This window comes from Thalassophryne amazonica, chromosome 5 (assembly GCF_902500255.1).
Source record: "Thalassophryne amazonica chromosome 5, fThaAma1.1, whole genome shotgun sequence".
Lineage (NCBI taxonomy): Eukaryota > Metazoa > Chordata > Actinopteri > Batrachoidiformes > Batrachoididae > Thalassophryne > Thalassophryne amazonica.
This window is the reverse complement of record NC_047107.1, coordinates 62,900,129-62,924,512: the sequence shown is the minus strand read 5'-3', so window position 1 is coordinate 62,924,512 and position 24,384 is coordinate 62,900,129. Positions and strand designations below refer to the sequence as shown.

Genomic DNA, 24,384 nt, shown 5'->3' with positions numbered 1-24,384 from the left:
CGTGACTGCATCAAAACGAGTTGTCCTAACACAACATCACACTTGTGTAAACTTTGGAATTAATCTGTGCCTCGGTTCTTAATGTTAGTAGATATATTCCACTGAAGCACACACTTCTAGTAAAGATGTCACCTGTTGGAAACACTCGCGTACTCATGAGTACTTTGTTTTCGGAAGTCTCTGTAGCTGTTTGCTGCGAATGCCGTATACTTTGAAACCAGTCATGGAAGTGCACAAAGTAATCCTGTTGGATCATCAGATGCTCAATAACAGCTTAAGTCTAAATTGTTAAGATTTCAGTGCAAATGTCCTTTAATTTTGTTTACAGCAGGGAAATTCCTACATGCATAATCACAGAAATGTAAGACTGAACATGTGTAACATTCCATCACAAAACTTTTTAACTGTAAAACATAAACGCAAAGCAGTTTTACAAAATAACCCACCTTTAATCACATCTTAGTTTCATGCAGTCCCTCGTTTACACCCCCCCCCCCCACCCCCCCAAATGGATTCTTACCTGGCTAGAGCTATTTGTCAGAGCAACCCTTGTTCTCCACAGACAGCAGGTCCTTATTAAATGCTCTCTTCATTATGCTATTAGTCATGCTGTAGGAATACAATTGCAGAAGAAGTGGCTCCAACTACTCAAAGGCAAGAGGACAGAACACATCTGCACTAACCTATATTTTGGTATATGTATGAAAAATTCTGAAAATGCTTGAGTTGAAAAGGTTTTTTTATTAACTGATTGTGAGGTCTGTATGGGGAAATATATATATAAATACCACTATGTTGTCAGTACGAACCGAGTGAAGCAAGGTCCGTACTGACAACACGTCAGTCTGATATCCCCGTACAGACCGAGGAAGTGACATTAATAATTCCTTTAAAATATGGCTACTATCTATCTATCTATCTATCTATCTATCTATCTATCTATCTATCTATCTATCTATCTATCTATCTATCTATCTATCTATCTATCTATCTATCTATCTATCTATCTATCTATCTATCTATCTATCTATCTATCATATATATATATATACGAGGTCTGTGAGAAAAGTATCCGACCTTTTTATTTTATGCAAAAAATATATGGATTTGATTCATATGTTTTTATGTCAACCAAGCTTGAACCTTCATGCGCATGCGTGAGTTTTTTCACGCCTGTCGGTTGTGTCATTCGCCTGTGGGCAGGCTTTGAGTGAGCACTGGTCCACCCCTCTCGTCGTTTTTTCATTGCGAGAAAATGGCAGAATGATTTGGGCTTTGTTCCATCAGAATTTTTTTCATAAACTGTTAGAGACAGGCAGCTGGAAACCATTCGGAAAATTCACATGGCTTTCGGTGAAAATTTTATGGGCTTCACAGAGATTAAGGAGTGTTACTACCGCTTTAAGGACGGCCCACAATGGCTCACGGCGCGCCGTGCTCCGAGCTGCGATCGACAGGCAAAAACCACCATTTCATTTCTAAATGGATGGCTGTGTCAATCCGGGACCGTCATGTGCAATTTCTCTGGTTATCACAAGAGCTGGACGTCACAAGAGCTCCACAATGCCTATCTCGGCGAGTGAGTATAAGAGAAATTGTGGAGAGCTGGGCATGTCACAACTTGTCCTCTGACACTCCAAAACGGAGGTGTTCTTTGTCTCGCTCCATCAGCAGCTCCGTTGTGATGCGCGAAGCCTCCGCGCGGCTTTCCATGACAAAATCTCTTGTTAAAAGTGAAATCTGCCGGAAAATGGCTGATGTCCAGCTCTTGTGTGTATATATATATATATATATATATATATATATAAACACACAAAATTACGGTATCGGTTGAATATGAAAGCTGCTGACGGCTCGTAGTCAGACCTGTTCGCTTCACCTCCATGAAGAACTTGCTAACAGATGGTCGGGTCGTTAGCTGGTAAATCTGTGTTTTTTCAAATGCTGTTTAGATATTTATGGAGTATGTTCATGTCCTACTTGCTTTTTCTAATCATGTTTTTAGCTTCTGGTTTGAAAAGAAAATACGTGTTTCTGACTGACATAGAAACCGGTCCGACATGGGAAAATATCCAACTGGTAATCAGCCAATCAGAGCGCCCGTAGCATCGCAGCCATATAATAAACTAGGTTATTACACACAATTTAAATTACATGATTCCAAGGTGTGTGTCCAGACAAGAATCAAGCCAAGTCTAGGAACATGCACTGCTGCATCACAGCATCCACCACACCCCAGGGTCCTGGATGACAACCAGTGAAGCAGACACAGATCCAACCTCCTCTAAAAAGTAACCATCTATATGCCGCAGCCAGATGAAACGTAGGCCTTCTCCAGCCACTGTATGTGGTAGCTGACACTTCCTGATAATGTAAGTGATACTTTTCTTCTGAGTCTCCATGTGTAACCATTCCAGTGACAGTCATTCCAGCACTACCCTCGGATCCGCTGAAGTGATCAAGTAACAAAGACATTCAAGTGATTTAGGTGACTGGTTAGCTTCCAAGTCACACAAAATAGTAAATGACTGTATTTATATAGCACATAAAATCAAAGTGTTTCACAGTGATGCCTCACATTCACTCATTCACCCACACCAACATCAGGGTGCTGCCATCCAAAGTGTTCACTATATACCGGAAGCAACTTGCCCAATGGCTCTGAGTGATTTTCTGGTCTGACAGGGATTTGAAACAAGCTTCACAAGCTGCCTACACACTGGTTTAACCACTTGACAATCCCTCCCATATAGTATCATATAGCAAGACACCAGGACCCTAAAGATGCAAGACCCATCTAGGGATGGACATTGCGAATTAGCGCTTGCTAAAATGTTGTAGTATGTAACATGACTTATGGAACATACTTGTCCCTATTCAAATAAACCTAAATAAAAAAAAAAGATCTGAACCTTCATTATCTTGCAAAGATGGCTACAACACCAAACACCTCTGTCCAACAGCCTCATGACTATAAATTCTTCTCAAACATATCTTGATCTGAAAAGCTGAGGACCCAGAAACAGGAATGACACTGCTGAGATCGGTGAATATCTCCACAAGGTCAACAGTTTTAGGAAGTCATTTAAAGTCTGGATTTTAGATTTAATTCAGGACAACTGCAAATCCAAAGACTCCAGTTTGCTGCTCATATTCTCAAGTACTGCAATCGGGGTATCCATTGATTCCACAAAGATCACAGCTTCGTTTGGGAAGTCAAGGTCAGTAAATCTTTCCTTGCCAACAAAGGCACCTAAGCTGCTGATTTCCACAACCCTAATCAGCATCCAGTCAATGCAAACACTGAACAGTGGAGGAGCCAGAACACATCACTGATGAAGGTCAGCTTTCACGGGGAAAAGTATCAGATTCATTGAACCAGGCTGCTCTCTGGGACATCCTGAGGACAGAATGACTATTGTAAAATGTACTTTAGAGTGGAATCTACATGTCTGATAACATATTCACTCAAACAGTATATGCTATATGAAAAATGACTATGCTAAGAAGTATTGACATATACTCTATTCTAATGGTTGCAAATTGGTTGCTTGAATTGCCATAGTAATACAGTATAAGTTCATGCAGTGGTACTTATGAAGATGTGCATGAAGGAGATAATTTTGCTCTGAAATCTTCAAGGGCAGATAACTGGAATTTTGTTTTTGATTTTACAATCAACACCTTGTTTGTCAATTTCATCTGTCATCATCTATCTAAACAGACCTGTTTGGCTCTCAGTGCAGATGTTAACTACTTTATTAATTCAGGTCTTTAGTTCAGGTTTTGTTGTTTTTCTTATAAAAGGTTGGTTGGATGCGCAGTGTAAAAGGTTGAGTTGAATTCACTGAACATGCTGTTCATAGCAGTGGCTAAGGCCCTGTTTGCTCAGAACATGTCAGCGCCAAAAGACACAGCACATATGTCTCTGTTGAGACAAACAGCTATGACATTCTGCGGTCACTGCAGAACAACTTGGCAGCATCTCAAAGACATCAGTCATCACAGACAGCTTCAGTGGGTTTCATATGGACGCCTCGGCACTGCGTGTGTGTGTGTGTGTGTGTGTGTGTGTGTGTGTGTGTGTGTGTGTGTGTGTGTGTGTGTGTGTGTGTGTGTGTGTGTGTGTGTGTGTGTGTGTGTGTGTGTGTGTGTGTGTGTGTGTGAGAGAGAGAGAGAGAGAGAGAGAAATGAGATAGATGCACATGCATGGATGAAATGGGCTGTGAAAGCAGTGTTAGTGTTTGGGGAAAAAAAAAAGATCTGTGATGTCACCCACAGGTTTTCTGAAGAGCTGGTTTGAAGCTCAAATTGGGCAGTTCCAAATGTTGGCACCATGCCAGTACATGACTCCACCTAATTGTCCAACCCATACATGGATAAAGAGGTGGAGCGTGAGCAAGTCCAGTGTGATCTTGCGGCCTGAACAAGTACAATAGTACAAATATTTGTACTAAAATGCTCACAAAGGACAAGGGTGATTCTTTAACTATGGGCACTGTTGGCCTTGTAAATGTAATTTCCACCACACCATTGCCTTACAATATAAAGCGCCTTGGGGCAACTGTTTGTTGTGATTTGGCGCTATATACATGTGCTCTGATGTCACTGTTTATCTCAATAGAAACTACCCAAACAATCTTTCATACAAACTGTTTAAAGGGACATTACAGTGTTGTGGTGGAAATTACGGCAATAGTGTGGGACAACTACATTTTGTTTAAAAAAAATCACAATTGTATGACATTGAATACCCCAATTATGTTTTGATTATTTTACTGATATTTTATTCAGAGATATTTTAAAACATTAGAAAAAATGTTTCTTTACCATTCACTTTTATCATTGAAGATCAAAAGTCTGGGTGTGGGACAAGCACAAAACGGCAATATTTGCATATAATGATGCTGAAAAAAGGTGAAAAAGTCATCATAGACTACTAGAACAAATTTCTTAACACACTTTCATTGTAAAGATAACTATAAAAGTGTGAAATTTCCCCTTTTTTCTGTTTTTCATACAATATGATCAAAGGACATAATAAGTGCCCGTAGTCTAAGAATCACCCACAAACGTTCAAGTCCACAGTGGTTGTTCAAGTTAAGGAAATAAAACTATTTTTCTCATTAGTTCCAAACATGAGCAAGCAAAAAGTGTCATTATACTGCTGAAAATAGACTTCAGGCAAATGAAGAAGATGAAAGAAATTAATAAGAAGAGTGATGCAGCATTTATGCATGTGTTGAATTAATGAAAGGAAAAAAGAGCAGAAATGCAGAAAAGAAATGATGTTAACATGAATGTATTCTCTCCCTTTTTTCTTTGATGATCCTCTTTAATTATCTCCTCTGTTAATGAGGTTCACATGTGCCACACCATGTCCAGATGGTCAGCGCTCTAACAGGCTACTATTGAATCACAGCATACGTCCTCATTAATCAACCAATCATAGACTCTCAAAATCCAATTAGACTCCTCTATAATTGGCCTGATTTGTGGAGAATATTAACGAGCTGCACTGTAATTGGTTATAATGAATGAAACACTGAGGAACATCTCATTTCCTGGCTTACTTGTCACCTGTTGTTAGCCAGTTACATGGTTAATGTGAATAACTGTTGTTAGCTTGTTTGACTGTTTAGTGGGAATAGATGGCACCTTTAATGTATGACTGTTAAGCCTGATCTCAGTGATGTTTCGCTTTTGGTTTAATAAAAATAAAAACACATATTTATCTGACTTATGAGCTTAATCGCATGTACATACACATTATGCTCTATGTTTCCCTAAAGCATGTTTATAGTTTAGCTGAAGGAAAACATGAAAACACATTCAAAGGCAGCAACAAAATTAACAAATAAATAATAAAATAAAAATAAAATAAAAACTTGTAAAATTTACTGGTTGTGCTAAACCAGTGCTTCTCAAAGAAGACGTCACAGAAATGCAGAATTTTGCAGCCCAGTCTCATGCTTTTTTTTCGTGCTCCTGTCACGAAATGAGTCACACTTTTGTGACATGGTTTTTTTATTTTACTATTTCTAACCCTAACCCTTCCGGCAATCCTAACCATAACCAAACCCCCTTCCTTACCCTATCCTCCACAGGCCTCCTGTCATGGAATGAATTCATGCTCCCGTCACAAAAAGCACCACATTTTCGTGATTGTATCATTTACTTTTTGCGATGCCATCATGAAATGGCATGAGATTGCAGTGAATGAAAGAAAACATGTCAAACAGCATCAATCAAAAACTTAACTGGATGAATCAAGCTTGCCAGCACAAACAAATCAGACATACATTTAAACATAAGTAACTTAAGTAATATCAGAAAGCAAAACAATAACAAGTGATACTGAGATAAATTGTTTAAACAAACTGAAGTCATGCTTTCCAAAAGCAGAGTCTAATTAGCTTTACATTTTCTGACTGATAACAGAGCTAGTATAAAACTTAGGCAAATATTTTTGAGTTATACCAATGAGCTTATGCTTCAAACCAGTTTAATGAGCCTTGGTGGAGGAGTGTGGTATGGACAAAGGACAAATTCATTTGGTGTAGTTTTGGATCAAGTGTCGGATCAAAGGTTTTTTTGTGTGTTTGTGCATGTGTGTCTGTGTGCAGCATGATGGATTAGTGGTTAGCACTGTTGTATGGTATCACTTCCTGTTCCGGAGCACAGCGGTGTTTTTCTGTATCTGTTAGCTGTTTAATCTGCGCAGTTAGATTGATCTAGTTAACTAGATGACGATTTGTTTCACAGTGTAATCTTCACGTGCCTTAACTAAAGCACTCCCTCTGCTGAATCACCTCTAAATTATTTACACATTATTCACTTTGTGTGTTTTTAGGAATCCGCTAGCTTAGCGCAGCTACTAGCTCTTAGCCGGTTTAGCATGGCGGCTTCTCCTGTCTCTCCCGCACTTTTCTGCTCTGGGTGTGAAATGTTTCGTTATTCCTCGGCCTCCTTTAGCAGTAATGGTACTTGTAATAAGTGTAGCTTATTCGTAGCTTTGGGGGCCAGGCTGGGCGAATTGGAGACTCGGCTCCGCACCGTGGAAAATTCTACAGCTAGCCAGGCCCCTGTAGTCGGTGCGGACCAAGGTAGCTTAGCCGCCGTTAGTTTCCCTCTGGCAGATCCGGAGCAGCCGGGAAAGCAGGCCGACTGGGTGACTGTGAGGAGGAAGCGTAGCCCTAAACAGAAGCCCCGTGTACACCACCAACCCGTTCACATTTCTAACCATTTTTCCCCACTCGGCGACACACCCGCCGAGGATCAAACTCTGGTTATTGGCGACTCTGTTTTGAGAAATGTGAAGTTAGCGACACCAGCAAACATAGTCAATTGTCTTCCGGGGGCCAGAGCAGGTGACATTGAAGGAAATTTGAAACTGCTGGCTAAGGCTAAGCGTAAATTTGGTAAGATTGTAATTCACGTCGGCAGTAATGACACCCGGTTACACCAATCGGAGGTCACTAAAATTAACATTGAATCGGTGTGTAACTTTGCAAAAACAATGTCGGACTCTGTAGTTTTCTCTGGGCCCCTCCCCAATCGGACCGGGAGTGACATGTTTAGCCGCATGTTCTCCTTGAATTGCTGGCTGTCTGAGTGGTGTCCAAAAAATGAGGTGGGCTTCATCGATAATTGGCAAAGCTTCTGGGGAAAACCTGGTCTTGTTAGGAGAGACGGCATCCATCCCACTTTGGATGGAGCAGCTCTCATTTCTAGAAATCTGGCCAATTTTCTTAAATCCTCCAAACCGTGACTATCCAGGGTTGGGACCAGGAAGCAGAGTTGTAGTCTTACACACCTCTCTGCAGCTTCTCTCCCCCTGCCATCCCCTCATTACCCCATCCCCATAGAGACGGTGCCTGCTCCCAGACCACCAATAACCAGCAAAAATCTATTTAAGCATAAAAATTCAAAAAGAAAAAATAATATAGCACCTTCAACTGCACCACAGACTAAAACAGTTAAATGTGGTCTATTAAACATTAGGTCTCTCTCTTCTAAGTCCCTGTTAGTAAATTATATAATAATTGATCAACATATTGATTTATTCTGCCTTACAGAAACCTGGTTACAGCAGGATGAATATGTTAGTTTAAATGAGTCAACACCCCCGAGTCACACTAACTGCCAGAACGCTCGTAGCACGGGCCGAGGCGGAGGATTAGCAGCAATCTTCCATTCCAGCTTATTAATTAATCAAAAACCCAGACAGAGCTTTAATTCATTTGAAAGCTTGACTCTTAGTCTTGTCCATCCAAATTGGAAGTCCCAAAAACCAGTTTTATTTGTTGTTATCTATCGTCCTCCTGGTCGTTACTGTGAGTTTCTCTGTGAATTTTCAGAACTTTTGTCTCACTTAGTGCTTAGCTCAGATAAGATAATTATAGTGGGCGATTTTAACATCCACACAGATGCTGAGAATGACAGCCTCGACACTGCATTTAATCTATTATTAGACTCAATTGGCTTTGCTCAAAATGTAAATGAGTCCACCCACCACTTTAATCATATCTTAGATCTTGTTCTGACTTATGGTATGGAAATTGAAGACTTAACAGTATTCCCTGAAAACTCCCTTCTGTCTGATCATTTCTTAATAACATTTACATTTACTCTGATGGACTACCCAGCAGTGGGGAATAAGTTTCATTACACTAGAAGTCTTTCAGAAAGTGCTGTAACTAGGTTTAAGGATATGATTCCTTCTTTATGTTCTCTAATGCCATATACCAACACAGTGCAGAGTAGCTACCTAAACTCTGTAAGTGAGATAGAGTATCTCGTCAATAGTTTTACATCCTCATTGAAGACAACTTTGGATGCTGTAGCTCCTCTGAAAAAGAGAGCTTTAAATCAGAAGTGCCTGACTCCTTAAAGCAAATTTGCTTAAAGCAAATAACCCGTAAGTTGGAGAGGAAATGGCGTCTCACTAATTTAGAAGATCTTCACTTAGCCTGGAAAAAGAGTCTGTTGCTCTATAAAAAAGCCCTCCGTAAAGCTAGGACATCTTACTACTCATCACTAATTGAAGAAAATAAGAACAACCCCAGGTTTCTTTTCAGCACTGTAGCCAGGCTGACAGAGTCAGAGTTCTATTGAGCCGAGTATTCCTTTAACTTTAACTAGTAATGACTTCATGACTTTCTTTGCTAATAAAATTTTAACTATTAGAGAAAAAATTACTCATAACCATCCCAAAGACGTGTCATTATCTTTGGCTGCTTTCAGTGATGCCGGTATTTGGTTAGACTGTTTCTCTCAGATTGGTCTGTCTGAGTTATTTTCATTAGTTACTTCATCCAAACCATCAACATGTCTATTAGACCCCATTCCTACCAGGCTGCTCAAGGAAGCCCTACCATTATTTAATGCTTCGATCTTAAATATGATCAATCTATCTTTATTAGTTGGCTATGTACCACAGGCTTTTAAGGTGGCAGTAATTAAACCATTACTTAAAAAGCCATCACTTGACCCAGCTATCTTAGCTAATTATAGACCAATCTCCAACCTTCCTTTTCTCTCAAAAATTCTTGAAAGGGTAGTTGTAAAACAGCTAATTGATCTTCTGCAGAGGAATGGTCTATTTGAAGAGTTTCAGTCAGGTTTTAGAATTCATCATAGTACAGAAACAGCATTAGTGAAGGTTACAAATGATCTTCTTATGGCCTCAGACAGTGGACTCATCTCTGTGCTTGTTCTGTTAGACCTCAGTGCTGCTTTTGATACTGTTGACCATAAAATGTTATTACAGAGATTAGAGCATGCCATAGGTATTAAAGGCACTGCGCTGCGGTGGTTTGAATCATATTTATCTAATAGATTACAATTTGTTCATGTAAATGGGGATTCTTCTTCACAGACTATGGTTAATTATGGAGTTCCACAAGGTTCTGTGCTAGGACCAATTTTATTCACTTTATACATGCTTCCCTTAGGCAATATTATTAGACGGCATTGCTTAAATTTTCATTGTTACGCAGATGATACCCAGCTTTATCTATCCATGAAGCCAGAGGACACACACCAATTAGCTAAACTGCAGGATTGTCTTACAGACATAAGGACATGGATGACCTCTAATTTCCTGCTTTTAAACTCAGATAAAACTGAAGTTATTGTACTTGGCCCCACAAATCTTAGAAACATGGTGTCTAACCAGATCCTTACTCTGGATGGCATTACCCTGACCTCTAGTAATACTGTGAGAAATCTTGGAGTCATTTTTGATCAGGATATGTCATTCAAAGCGCATATTAAACAAATATGTAAGACTGCTTTTTTTGCATTTACGCAATATCTCTAAAATTAGAACGGTCTTGTCTCAGAGTGATGCTGAAAAACTAATTCATGCATTTATTTCCTCTAGGCTGGACTATTGTAATTCGTTATTATCAGGTTGTCCTAAAAGTTCCCTGAAAAGCCTTCAGTTAATTCAAAATGCTGCAGCTAGAGTACTGACGGGGACTAGAAGGAGAGAGCATATCTCACCCATATTGGCCTCTCTTCATTGGCTTCATGTTAATTCTAGAATAGAATTTAAAATTCTTCTTCTTACTTATAAGGTTTTGAATAATCAGGTCCCATCTTATCTTAGGGACCTCATAGTACCATATCACTCCAATAGAGCGCTTCGCTCTCAGACTGCAGGCTTACTTGTAGTTCCTAGGGTTTGTAAGAGTAGAATGGGAGGCAGAGCCTTCAGCTTTCAGGCTCCTCTCCTGTGGAACCAGCTCCCAATTCGGATCAGGGAGACAGACACCCTCTCTACTTTTAAGATTAGGCTTAAAACTTTCCTTTTTGCTAAAGCTTATAGTTAGGGCTGGATCGGGTGACCCTGAACTATCCCTTAGTTATGCTGCTATAGACGTAGACTGCTGGGGGGTTCCCATGATGCACTGAGTGTTTCTTTCTGTTTTTGCTCTGTATGCACCACTCTGCATTTAATCATTAGTGATTGATCTCTGCTCCCCTCCACAGCATGTCTTTTTCCTGGTTCTCTCCCTCAGCCCCAACCAGTCCCAGCAGAAGACTGCCCGTCCCTGAGCCTGGTTCTGCTGGAGGTTTCTTCCTGTTAAAAGGGAGTTTTTCCTTCCCACTGTCGCCAAGTGCTTGCTCACAGGGGGTCGTTTTGACCATTGGGGTTTTTACGTAATTATTGTATGGCCTTGCCTTACAATATAAAGTGCCTTGGGGCAACTGTTTGTTGTGATTTGGCACTATATAAATAAAATTGATTGATTGATTGTATGTCTGTGGATGTTGGAGTAAGCCGGAGCACCCAGAGGGAACTCACACAAACACAGGGAGAACATGCAAACTCCACACAGAAAGGTCACAGGTGGGAATCGATCCCATGACCTTCTTACTGTGAGGCAACAGTGCTAACCACTAAACTCCTGTGCTACCCTTGCAGAAGACCATGTAAAAAAAAAAAAAAAAAAAATTCTGTCGCCTCATAGAAATGATGCATTTTTAAAAGTGAAAAGTATTTATTTTCTATACCTGTGTTCTCCAATTAAGGGTCACAGGGGCTGGAGCCTACCCCAACAGTCATGGGGTATGAGGCAGGTTGCAGGGTACACCACACAGGACGAGTGATGCCGGTAAAGCGTTACCTAGTAACGCGTTACTCTAATCTGACCACTTTTTTTTAGTAACGAGTAATCTAACGCGTTAATCTTTCCAAATCAGTAATCAGATTAAAGTTACTTCTCCAAATCACTGTGCGTTACTATTATTTTTGCATTGTGGGTTGATAGCAGCATTAAACTTGCTCTGTGGGCAGGAGGTCGCGGTTCGACTGAACTGCCCACTTTAAGCGGGCTGTGAGCTTTTCATCCGTGGTTTTCTGCAGCAGCTACGACTCGTCCTCACCTCTTAAAGCGCAGTGACAACAGCACCCCTGCACTGAGCTTTACAAACACATTTTTATGTTTTTTTTCTCATTTATTTAGAATTCTGAGCTGATCTGCGCCGTATCTGTGCGCTAAAATCAGCTGATCCTCCGTGATGCACCAACAACTATTTTTCCTCTCAAATGCACCTAAACTCTCTTTCTGAGGACCACATGATGTGAAAACGCAATAAAACTTTCTTACCTATAAATCTGGTCATGTTTTCTGCATAAATAAATGTTATCCATTCTTTGTGCTCAAACACCAAAGCAGGGGTGAATCCAGATGGAATGGGGGCGTGGGGCAGGGATGTGCCCCCCCCCCCACCCCTAGATTAAAAGGTCCAGTTTTGAAGCCTTTTTTTTATGACAACTACTAGTACTACTTATAATAATAATAATTTCAACAAGTATTTAATAGTTACATTTCTAAACAATGTAGGTTAGAAATTGCAAGTTTTACTGTTACAGTGCTGTCAACAGTTAAATATGAGGTCAAGAAAGATTATTTTACTTTTTATAAAACAAGTATTTATTTTCATTGAAGTCAAGAAAGGGTGACTATAAAGTGAGTTTTGGCAAAACAAGTATCATTGTCATGTTGAGGTGGCAGAGGGTTGTTGTTGGCAGCTGGGGAAAGTAACTAAAAAAGTAACTAGTAATCTAACTTAGTTACTTTTCCATTTGAGTAATCATTAAAGTAACTAACTTACTTTTTCAAGGAGTAATCAGTAATCAGTAATTGGATTACTTTTTCAAAGTAACTGTGGCAACACTGCACAGGACATACAATCACACCAACCCCTCCTTCCTTTGTAAGTGTGAGGAGGTGGGAGCACCAGGAGGGAACCCACATGAACACAGGGAGAACATGCAAACTCCACACAGAAAGGACCAGGTGGGAAGCGATCCCACAGCTTTGTTGTGAGGTATCTGTGCTAATCACTAAGCCACCACGCTATACATTTAACTTATTTAAATTTATTTAGAAATATTTAATGTTTATAAATATGAAATATTTAAAAGTTTTCATTATTTTTAACAGTATTAATTGTGCCTAAAACAGTTGCAGAGTACTGCATGTAGGAAGTTATTAGAACAAATCTGATACCTGAAACTGCGTGTCATTTAAATTTACCAGCATTTAAATGTGCTGCAGAATTCATGGAAAATTATATTCTGCCAAAAAGACAACCGGGCCTTTTAAAAACAATTCTCAATCTACAACATGCAGACATGTTGATTAAATGCAGTCATGTAACAGCAGCTTCTGCCTTCAGTTTTGTGTCTGGCTGTGGAGCTGTTAGTGGTTGCTGTCTGCACTGACAGCTCCTGTAGTCACATGATGCCAACATGATCGATGGTAATGAGAATGAGGAGAAATATTCTGCTGTCTGACAGCCTGTTTCCTCCTATTAGAACGGGACTGCACTGTATATAAAATGATTATGTTGAATCAGTGCTGACACGACAATCCGCTGACTACATTTATCATCGTCTTTTGTCATAACACTTTATCTCATGTGCTGGCACATCAGGTACCAAAGTGTGATTTAGATGAGAGTGCACATCATGTTGTCAGCAGTTACTCTGTGTGCCAGTGGAAATCGCTCAGTGAGCCTATGAACACAATAACAAGAAATCACCAAACTTGACACGGGCTTAGGCAGGTGTCTCCAGATCACTTTTCACTTGTGGAGAAAAACAGTCAAAGGTCAAGACTGTCCAAAAAAAAAAAAAAAAAAAAAAGAAGAAAAACAGCACACCGCCTCTATTTCTTTGAACATTTCCACAACCAATAGGCCTAGCAAGATGTAAAACTTATATCAATCAAGAAATTTAGAATCAAATGCATGAATGGTGTCATGATGCAAAAAAATGTCATTTCCCATTCTTAATGTTTGATTCTCAAAGTACTGCTTTAGAAGTCTTTAAGTCACTCTGCAGGTGCCCTGCTGCATGGCATAGATGAAAAGAAGTACCACCTGTACTGAATTTTGAATCAAATACACAATACAGAAAAGGCAGCCTGCAGCAATCCACCAACACATCTGACCACAGTATTTATTCATTATTGCTTAGAAAAAGAAAAAGAAAGGTCCAAATAGCTGAGAATCTCAGCTAATTGCTGAGAATCATACATTCTAAAAAGGAATTTCTGTCTCAATGAGAAAAACTGATGTAACAATTTTCATAGATTTTTTTTAAAGTTATTTCAACTTAATTTCAACTTTCAACTGAGTTAATGCCACAAGACCTCTGTAGTTAAGTAGAAATAACTTTTAAAAAAATCTATGCAAATTGTTACATTACGTTTTCTTGTTGAGACAGCGGTTCATTTTTTTAGAGTGTGGCTGTCATTTGACATTGTGATCACCTAAAATGTTCCCCACTGGTATTTTCATTTAATTTAATATGCACTGCAGACTTGAAGTGGACCTTGTCACTCCAACTCAAGTTAGTTCCATTGAACCCAATCTGCAGTTAAACTGGAAATGAAGAAGAAGAAGAGGAAGTGTTTATTTAATGTGGGTAGCCAACAACAGCTCAAAGCTTATTTCCAGAAGGGTCCACGGCAGGTGTCTCTCCACCTCCTCAGCAGCCTGGGTCAAAGTGCCAGTTGGGAGTTTGGCTGTGATCGAGAAACAAATCCAAATTGCTGGTGTTGCAGTCCAATGTGCAAACCAAATACCGTACAAGCTGAAGTGTCAGGTGTTGATGTTTTCTGTAGTTTTAAGACTTTCAGTGCAATAAATTTTGGTTAATAATCGCAACATGCATTACTGCTTTCACTAGTACAACTACTTGTTATGATTATTATTGTTAGTAGTAGTATTATAACTATAGCACTGACCTTTTTTTTTTTTCTTACATGGACTTTGAGAACTGATTTAGGGTAATTTTAGGGTGCTGAACCCAAATCTGAGTTCAGATTTCCTCTATCACATCAGTTTTTTGCAACCTGCATGTTCCGTATTAACAAATTACGCAAAAGCTGCTCATTCACTCACGCGTTTGATGCCCCTAATTATGCACAAAAGCAGTTTCAAAAGCATAGCTTTTAAACCAGGTTCACAAAATGTGAACAAGAGCCATAATATCGTTAGCTATCTTTCAGAATTTTCAAGACAACCCTGATCTAAGGTTGAAGAAAGCAATGTCTACTCAGGGAGTAATTTATTTATTGGGTACTTGTTTCTCAAAGAGGAATTTTTCTCTTTTACGTGAGTCATTTTGTGTGATAGCAATTATACTTTTACTTGAGTATAGATTGTCAGTCCTCTACCCTCTGTTTCTTCCTCATTTCTTCATTTCTATACTTTGTGTAATCAGTCAGACGCAGATGAGTTTTCCGCTGTTTTCCTCACCTGTGCTCCACAGTAGATTTCCCACAGCGGTGGAAGTGTTTTTCTGGACCTTCTGGTTTATACGAACAGCTTGATATTGTGGACGTGGTGTGAGTTCAGAGTATCTACAGAGGTGAAGAAGGCACACTCACGAGTGCCTTTCTGCCTTTAATCTATCTTTCTGTCATTCCATCTCTCAGGCTATCCCCATCTCTCCCCTTTCTCTCCCTTTCCACTTTTTTCCACATACACACAAAACATACATTCACAACTCAATGTAGCCATGACTGCAGTTGCCATAACACTCGTCTCCCATGAGTCCCCTCACAGCTAAGCACAGGGGGAAGACAGCTCTGATCCAACAGTTGGCATCACCAGCAGCTATGCATTATGGTTGTATTGCGTGTGGGGAGGGATGGTTGGCCCACCCATGTTCCTCAGCTGGTGTCGATGGACACACATGTGGTTCTCACAGAGAAGTTATTCATTCTACATCATGTTCAAAGGCAGAGGACAGTTTGATAGAAGAGCAGAGATATTTTTGTCCATCTCAGTGAGACAGCTGAAGGATTTCTGGTGTCAGTCTGCAGTATCAGCGCTTATGAGACAGCAAGTTAAACAAGAAAAGTGGGTTTTCCTTGTGCAGTAGAGTTTTATAGCATGTGCATTTCAGAGGAGCAATGTCAACACCTTAGTGTAGGAAAGTCATGGGTTCAGACTCGCCCCGGCTTTGTGGTTTGCAGACCCTCCATTTTCTTAGTTTCCTCCAGCTGCTCTGACTTCCTCCACAGACATGCAGATTAAAGTAATTGCTTTTCTGTCACAGCATGAATTTGAAGCAGAAGCACCAAACCGTCCTCTGCTGGGACCGGCACTACCTGCAGTTCTGGTAACAGTTTGTTTCAGCTTCAGTGTAAACCGCGCACATCTGGACATTAGTAAAGGACAACCTGTGGTGTACCTTCATCATCACAGCCTGCAAAGTATCAGAAGGCTGTATCAAAAGTTTACATACCCTGACAGAATTTTTATTTTATTTTATTTTATTTTTTGGCCATTCTTCAGAGAATATGAATGATAACACAAAAACTTTTTTTTTCACTCATGGTTAGTGGTTGGGTGAAGCCATTTATTGTCAAACAACTGTGTTTACTCTTTTTAAGTCATAATGTCAACAGAAACTATTCAAATGACCCTGATCAAAGGTTTACATACCCCTGTTCTTAATACTGTGTATTGCCCGAGGCGCTCTGATGGTGAAGCTGCTCCTGAAAATGTCTTGGACTTTATTTACATCAATTACGAAGAAAGAGAAACAGGACTCTATGCTAAATCTGTATGGCGTAGACAGTTCTCAAAAACTGAGTGACTGTGCAAGAAGAGTGAGGAAAGCCACCAAGACACCCAGAAGAAGTTATAGGCTTAAACCCCGGTCCCACCGTAAAATGAAGGATGAATAATGAGCCACGTAGCATGTTTTTTTTTTTTGGTATGAGTCCAGTTATTCAACAATCGTGGGAGAATAGTGGCTCTTAGAGGCAGAATATATGGCTAACAAGGCTCATCTCTGAGCATGGTGCCAATTTCAAGAAGTTCAGAATTTAGCAACAACAGCGTGGGGTAGTTTGTGTACAGGGTACTACAAGGACAAACAAGGATTTTAGGGGCATGTTTGTAGTAAGGACGAGGCTGTTAAAAGCCCATTATCCAAGCACCTGGTGGCTATGAGGAATGGATAGGCTATTTTGGACAAGCTTCGCCCTCAGACTACAAGTCCACCTGCTTTGTGTGCCGGACACTGTATTTAAAATAATTATTTTGTAGTGGATTAATCATTCTTTGTCAGATTTTGGATGTTGAAAACACCTCTAATCGCTTCTGGAATCTCAGAGGACATTTGGAGCTTTTTTCACTGTCTCGTGCGCTGAGGTGGAGAACATATTTGGAACAGCCTTAAAGGTAAGTATTTGCAATGTTTTAATAGCTTGATAAAACAGTTGCATGTTCATTCCTTCTTTTATAAGCAGCTGTAAAAGTATGTTTATGGTAGATTTAACATCTTGTTATAACTGTTCAGATGAGGCGAACGCTGCACGCTGACGCAATGACTCACACTCAAGATGAGCATTCACGCAGAGCGCCAGCGCACAAAAGAGCAATTTTGCATACATTAACAGACAAACACAGTTAAACAAGTTAAGTCACTGTGTCAAAATGACCATAAGCCGTGGAAGAAATAAAGCCAGCGAGAAGCACTGAGGCAATTGTCCAGGAACCCGTGGTTCTCTGGTTATGGATGGGTTTTTTTCGGGGGGGGGGTGATCGATCCACACAGTTGCGGATGTATATGATTAAAATCACTACCTCATTGTGATGTGTTTTTTTTTTTGGTCACAGAGAGGTGGGTGAACACGCAGAACTGCTGCGTTTAATGACACTGGAACACAGGTGAACAGCAGCCTGGCATACGGTGTACACCGGCCAGTGTCATGCCAAAGTAGTTATCCCCGTCAGAATTTGTATCCCCTGACGTGGGAGTGCGCACTCATTCAGGGCAGCATCTTTTTTTGGGCTGCGTTTAAAAAAATGTGACATCTTGAATGGATGCTGTGAATTGAAAACCCACATTTTAAAGGGACCAAGTGTGGGAGGGCTGGAGGTTTGGACCAAGCCCATACCTAAATATGCACCAACATCGCGTTACATGGCGCTACATGGATCATATGTGGCTTGACGTGGATCATACACAGTGACACGAGCCACTCGAGGCTGGACGGGGCTCAAATGGCAGGTCGGTCGTGGCTCACTAGAGGCTGATACCTGGCACATGAGGTACAGAGAGGCACATAGAGGCGCCTTAGTAGCAGATACGTGATGGCTTAAAACGTGGATCATTCTTCTAATAATCGCTGACACACCCATTCATGGCTCACTCTTCATGGCTTATTATTCGGTGGGACTGAGGCTTTATGTGGCTGTGATTGGAGAAATTGTGCACAGTGCAAGCTTTGCAGTTTGTTTTACCAATATAGCTTCATGATGAAACGGTATAGAGGAGAATTTTCTTAAAAAGTTTTCTTACCCTGGAAGAATTTTTTATTTATTAATTTTATTTTATTTTATTTATTTGTTGACCATTTTTCAGAGAATATGAATAAAAACAAACTTTTTTTTCCACTCATGGTTAGTGTTTGTGTGAAGTCATTTATTGTCAAACAACTATGTTTCATCACAGAAACTAACCAAATGACTGATCAAAAGGTTACATACCCTAGTGACTTTGGCCTGATAACGTTGACACAAAGGGTTTGAATGGTTACAATATATGGTTATAATAATGGTTATAATTTGAAAATGGTGAGTGACTGGATTATTAGTAATGAATATTCCATGCCATTAGCTTATGTTTTCAATAACTCTTGTTTGTTTATTGCTGAAGTGCTGAAGTGAATTACCATGCCACTCCATACCCACTTCTTCCAGTTAAGGGTCCCCGGGAGGCTCGAGCCTATCCCAGCAATCATAGGGCATGAGGTGAGGTACACCCTGGACAGGACGCCAGTCTATCGCAGTGCCACATACAGAGGCACAAACACATTCACACCTGCATGCACACCTATGGTCAATTTCAAGTTTCCAATTCATTAGCATGCACGTCTTTGGATGTGGGAGGAAGCCGGAGCACCCAGAGGAAACCCACACAGACATGAGAAGAACATGTAAACTCCACACGGAAAGGGCGGGAAGTGATCCCTCAACCTTAAATCAATGGCATGCAGCAGGAAAATTTTTGTTTAGGATAGAGAATCAAAGAATTTTCTTCAGTGCAATCTGTCAGGCATGGTGATCCTTGACTTTCCCTTCCCCTGCTTATAGCTCATTTCCTGTGTTGTTTCGCTTTTCTTTTCTTCCTTTGAAGCTCAAAAGTAAAAATGGCAACTGCTTTGTTGTCATATCCATGTGGTTTCTGGGGAGTTCACTTTGGCAACAGAATGTAAACAAAACCACATGACCCCAGTCTTGCTTTCATGACATAACAATGATGGTTTTCCCCATAATGGATGTCATTCTGATCAGTTTGGGTTTTAATCTGCCAGGAAAAGGCCTATTCTCTCAAAAGCACATGGAATTATTTGCTATAACTTTGATGAATGATCCTGTCAGTATCATTTGTTTTGTTTGTCAACAAATTTGAGGGATTTGTCACTCAGAAATTCTATGAGGCTTGAAGTGTCTGACATTTTACTAAGAGTGTGGACTGTCAATAAGAGCAAATAAGCAGCCTGCATGCAAATTTTGAGCTACCTGGTGTAGCTAACTGTGGCTGTAGAAACCTTAACATGTTTGTATATGCAGATTTAGTCATTTGTTAATGTAGATATTAACTGCACACTTATGACTTATTATTTGTAAGAATATAATATAAAATTTGATTTAATTTATTTCTGATTTACTTGATTTCTGTGCTTTGTATAATATTAAAATGCACACGATTACATCATTCAAATTATCTTCTGTTTCCATTGCTGAATCATGAAGTGAAAGTTTATTTTAACCACATTAAACACAAACAATAAGAAACCATAATATTCCGTGAACTGTAAGCATAAAAATATGTCCCCACTGACAACTGTGCAGAAAATGAGGCAACCACAAGTTAGTAAAACAAGGAAACCTGTTACCACACAAAACATCTGTTCTAATCAATTACATTTTTTCCACAAATCTGATTGGTTATTTGTGTGAGATTTCAGACTATAAAATATCATGTGGACAGTGGCAAAATATTAAAAGAGTTTCACATTTGATACTCCCTGTCGGCATGCGCTTCTACGTAGATGTAAATAATGGCGCTGAGAGCAAGAGAAACTGCCGGAGCAACGACACCGAAATAGATTAATTTAAGATACCATACAAAAGTAGTGATGTGGATTTTGCTCACAGAATTTTCAGTTTGGCATGAAGACGCTGTTGCCATGGTAAGCTTTGACATGCCGACCACACCCTTTGTCTGCGTAACAGTTTCATCAAAGTCATTTTGCCGGCTCTGCTAACACGTCGCCTGTAAAACGAAATTTGAAACCGTAAAATCCAGCATTAACATCCGCAAATCATCAGACACAACAGGGTTATTCTGTAATTATGTATAGCATTTTCCCTTGTCTTGTTTGTTTTCTCACAGTTGTCTCATGAAAATTCTAAAGCTCACGTTCAAAAAGAGGGGCGCTGAAAACCTTTCAGTCAAACCTGAGAGGGGCTGAGACTCCCAGACTGCTCACGCCTACGTTTTAAGATAATGATTAGATGTATAACACTCAGCGGTATTTTCCTTGCTGGTCATTGTTTTGTCCTGAGAGAGAATATTTTGTCTGCTGATAAGAATGTGTGAACCGTGTATAAGATTTTGTTGCCCTCAAAAAAAAAAAAAAAAAAGTGCTATCTGAGAGTGGCTTTCTTAAACCTTGACTCCAGAACCAAAACAATGCAGTGTTTATATTTCGTTACAGACCACACTAGTCATCCTGTGCCACAGTACTGATGACTTAAGTATAAACTAAAAACACATTTTGGAACAATATAATACACTTCTGCTGTAATTATTTTATACTGTAAAAATCTTTTGTTAGCCTAAATCACATCTTAAGGAAACTAATTTTCTTGAGCCAATCAATTTGATGCATACGGTCGAGTTTGCATGACCACAGCTTTATAGATGAGGAACTTTGTCTCATGTCAAAGGTCTCTCTTGTTGAAGCCTACACCAAAGGTGGTGCCTTGTCTTTGATCAGATGGAGGACTATGGCCATGAAAATAAGAGTGTAGGAGCAATTACACAGTCCCGCTTTCCTCCTGACTGAACATTGAAAGCTTGAGTTTCTGTGCCATTCACCAGAACTGTTGCAGATGTCATCTTGGAGAAACTTCAGGATCTTGATGAACTTCTCCAGACAGCCAGTTTTACTCAGAATCTTCCACAGAACTGAGCCTGACATGCTGTTGAACACCTTTGTTAGGTCAATAAAGTTGAAGCACATTCTTTGATGTGTGGAAATTAAAATTCTTAAATATATTGCAATAATTCATAATAGTCTCTCATCAAATTTAAAGTGATTAGACTGACCCATGATCCTTCCAGCCAGGCAGTGTTCCTCACAAAGGAGTACTGCACTGTTTTTCTCCAGGACACTTTAACATGTCAGACAGTGTTCAAGGATTAACCTACCTGTTTTTACCCGATGCCAAAATATGGCTATCGGGTAATGGGAAGGCCTTGTATCTGTCTGTCCATCCGTCCGTCTGTCTGTCTGTGCTCAGTATCAGTCTAAACCTATTACTGCCAGAGTCTTCAAATTCACAGGGAACATTCTTGGGACACAGACCTTGGAGAAGTTCAGAGATGGCTAACCATGACCTATTTTAAGAGGTCAAAAGTTCATACTCTGTTTCCTATTTTTATGCGCATATTTGACATAATTGACAGCATGATTCATGCAAATCTGCCTTTTTTCAGGGCAGGGGTTGGGGGGTGGGGTGGGGTGGGGTGGGGTGTCAGGATTCTGGAAAGGACACGTTGACAGCCAGTTAGAGTAGAGAGGCACTGTGACGTCACTGGCTGGTCTCTCTCTGGCTGCTGATCCAACATGGCGGAATCTGTTCTGAGACCACTTTTAATCAGACAGTGATCTCCGATGCACACTGGGCAGATTTGAGGCAGTGTGAGATTGCGATGAGGATTCATACTCCAAATCTGATATCATAGTCCTCTGTCGGAAAAGGGTGGATTGTCCCCTATGGATCAGGGGAGGGTTCCTGCCCCAAGTGGCTGGGTTTGTATCTTGGGGTCTTGTGCTTGAGTGGAGTAAGTTTGAGCATGTCATCGATAGATGAATTGGGGCTCCATCTGACATTTTATGGATGCTGTACCCGACCGGATACAAGTGGTGGAAATGAGATGCCTCCGTTGGTTATCTGGATTTACATTCCAGGACAGACTGAAGGACAACTATTGAGGAGAGACTTGGATTAGAGTTGCTGCTTCTTCGCATCAAAAGGAACCAGTTGAGATGGTTTGCACATGGAGTGAGGATGTCCCCTGGTCATCTCCATGGGGAGGTTTTCCAGGCATGTCCAACTTGGAGGAGGCCCCGGGGAAGACCCAGAACATGTTGGAGGGATTACATTTCCCAGCTGTCTTAGGAACTTCAGGAGGAGTTAGAGGACTTGGCTGAGGATAAAGAAGCGTGGAATGAGATGTTTGGTCTATGTCTACCCTGTCCAGGACCCACATAAGAGGCAAAAAATGAATGAATGAAAAATGAATGTATATATAGTTGGAAGAACAATTGTCTCCAAACCAGCGTACCCGGCCCGTGTTGTCCCTCTGAAATGTTCATTCCTGTCCATCCTCATCACTCTCCAGGAAAATCACAGCATCTTCAGCATTGTCACCTCCAGCTCCATCTTGTTTTATCAGTGCCACCACATGTAAACCATACAACATAACTGGTCTCTGGTACGCTTTTAACTTTTTCTTTTCACTCTTTCTGATACCGTGCTATCCCAAATTACTCCTGCCTCTCTTTCTAACCCACTCCATCCTCAGTCTGGTCTTCACCATTTTACCACACTCTCCTTTACTTTGAACAGTTGAGTCAACTATTTACACTCCTCTACCATCACCACATCCACTCCTTGCAGCTGTGCCATTTTAAATGGTAAATGGACTGCATTTATATAGCACTTTTTCATCTGCATCAGACGCTCAAAGCGCTTTACAATGATGCCTCACATGAACCCATTCACAATAGCACAAGGTGCTCACTACACACCGTGAGCAACTTGGGTATTAAGGACCTTGACCAAGGGCCCTTAGTCAGTTTCCGGTCAGGCTGGGATTTGAACTGAGGATCCTCTGGTCTCAAGCCAAAAGCTTAACCACTAGACCATCACCTCCATCATTTACTCATTCACACTCATGTAGTCAGTCTTGCTCCAATTACTGAACTTCATTCAACGTGTCTTTCATGTGTATCTCCACTTCTCCAGGCTTGCCTCAGTCTTCTCCCTTCACCTATTCAGGTATTAGTCCAGAATGTCATCTGCCTTCATCTCCTGAACTTGTTGTTTACCATTACAAACAAGAAAGGGCAGAGGGGATTGCATCCTTGATGGATGCAGACACGCTCTACACAACATTCAGCCTTTTCTCTCTCTCTCTCTCTCTCTCTCTCTCTCTCTCTCTCTCTCTCTCTCTCTCTCTCTCTCTCTCTCTCTCATGTGCATTCTCTATCTCTCTATGAGATCCTCAAAGTACTCCCTCCACTTTCTCAGCATACTCTCCTCACTTGTCAGCAAATTTCTATCTACATCTTTTATCACCCTAACCTGCTCCACATCCTTTCCAGCTCAGTCCCTCTGAGGGCCAGTCAGTTTTTTTCTTTCGGGTTCAACTTCATGGACAGTTCATTGTGTGCCCTTTCCTCTTGCCACTTCTCTTCAACTTATCATGCATCTCCCTGTATTCATCATGATTGTTTGCTTGTGAAACCAATCAACTACCAAACCTTTCTGTCTCATCAAGAAATCTGAGAAGAACTCTGGTCCCATTAGCTCATTTTCACTTCTTCATTGTTTGAATTAATGCTCTGGCTTCATCTTATGTTATTATAATTTATAATTATAATTTATGAATTTATATAGCGCCAAATCACGACAAAGTCACACCAAGGCGCTTCACATAATTCACAACAACACAAATTAATCTAAATTCAAAATTAAAAGCAAGAAAAGCACAGTTAAAAGATAAAACACAGTAGAATAAAAAGAAATTACAAAGCAAACACAAACAGATTAAAAAATTAATGATGAGACAGTCTAAAAAAGTGGGTCTTCAGTCTTGATTTAAAAATCTCCACCGTGTCAGACTGCCGAATAACAGCAGGTAGATCATTCCAAAGAGCCGGACCATGGTAGGAAAAGGCTCTATACCCCACAGACGTTATTGCTGCTTGACTTCACTACAAAGTCTCTTATAGTTACTTGGCTCTTGACCAATATGTGATGCCCACAACACACACACACACACACACACACACACACACACACACACACACACACACACAC

At 40.4% G+C, this 24,384-nt stretch overlaps 1 protein-coding gene across 8 annotated transcripts in view; it reads left to right on the top strand.

Moving 5' to 3' along the window:
• Positions 1 to 24,384, top strand: part of pdlim5a (PDZ and LIM domain 5a) — a 214,138-nt gene that overhangs the window by 157,004 nt on the left and 32,750 nt on the right. The window lies entirely within an intron of this gene.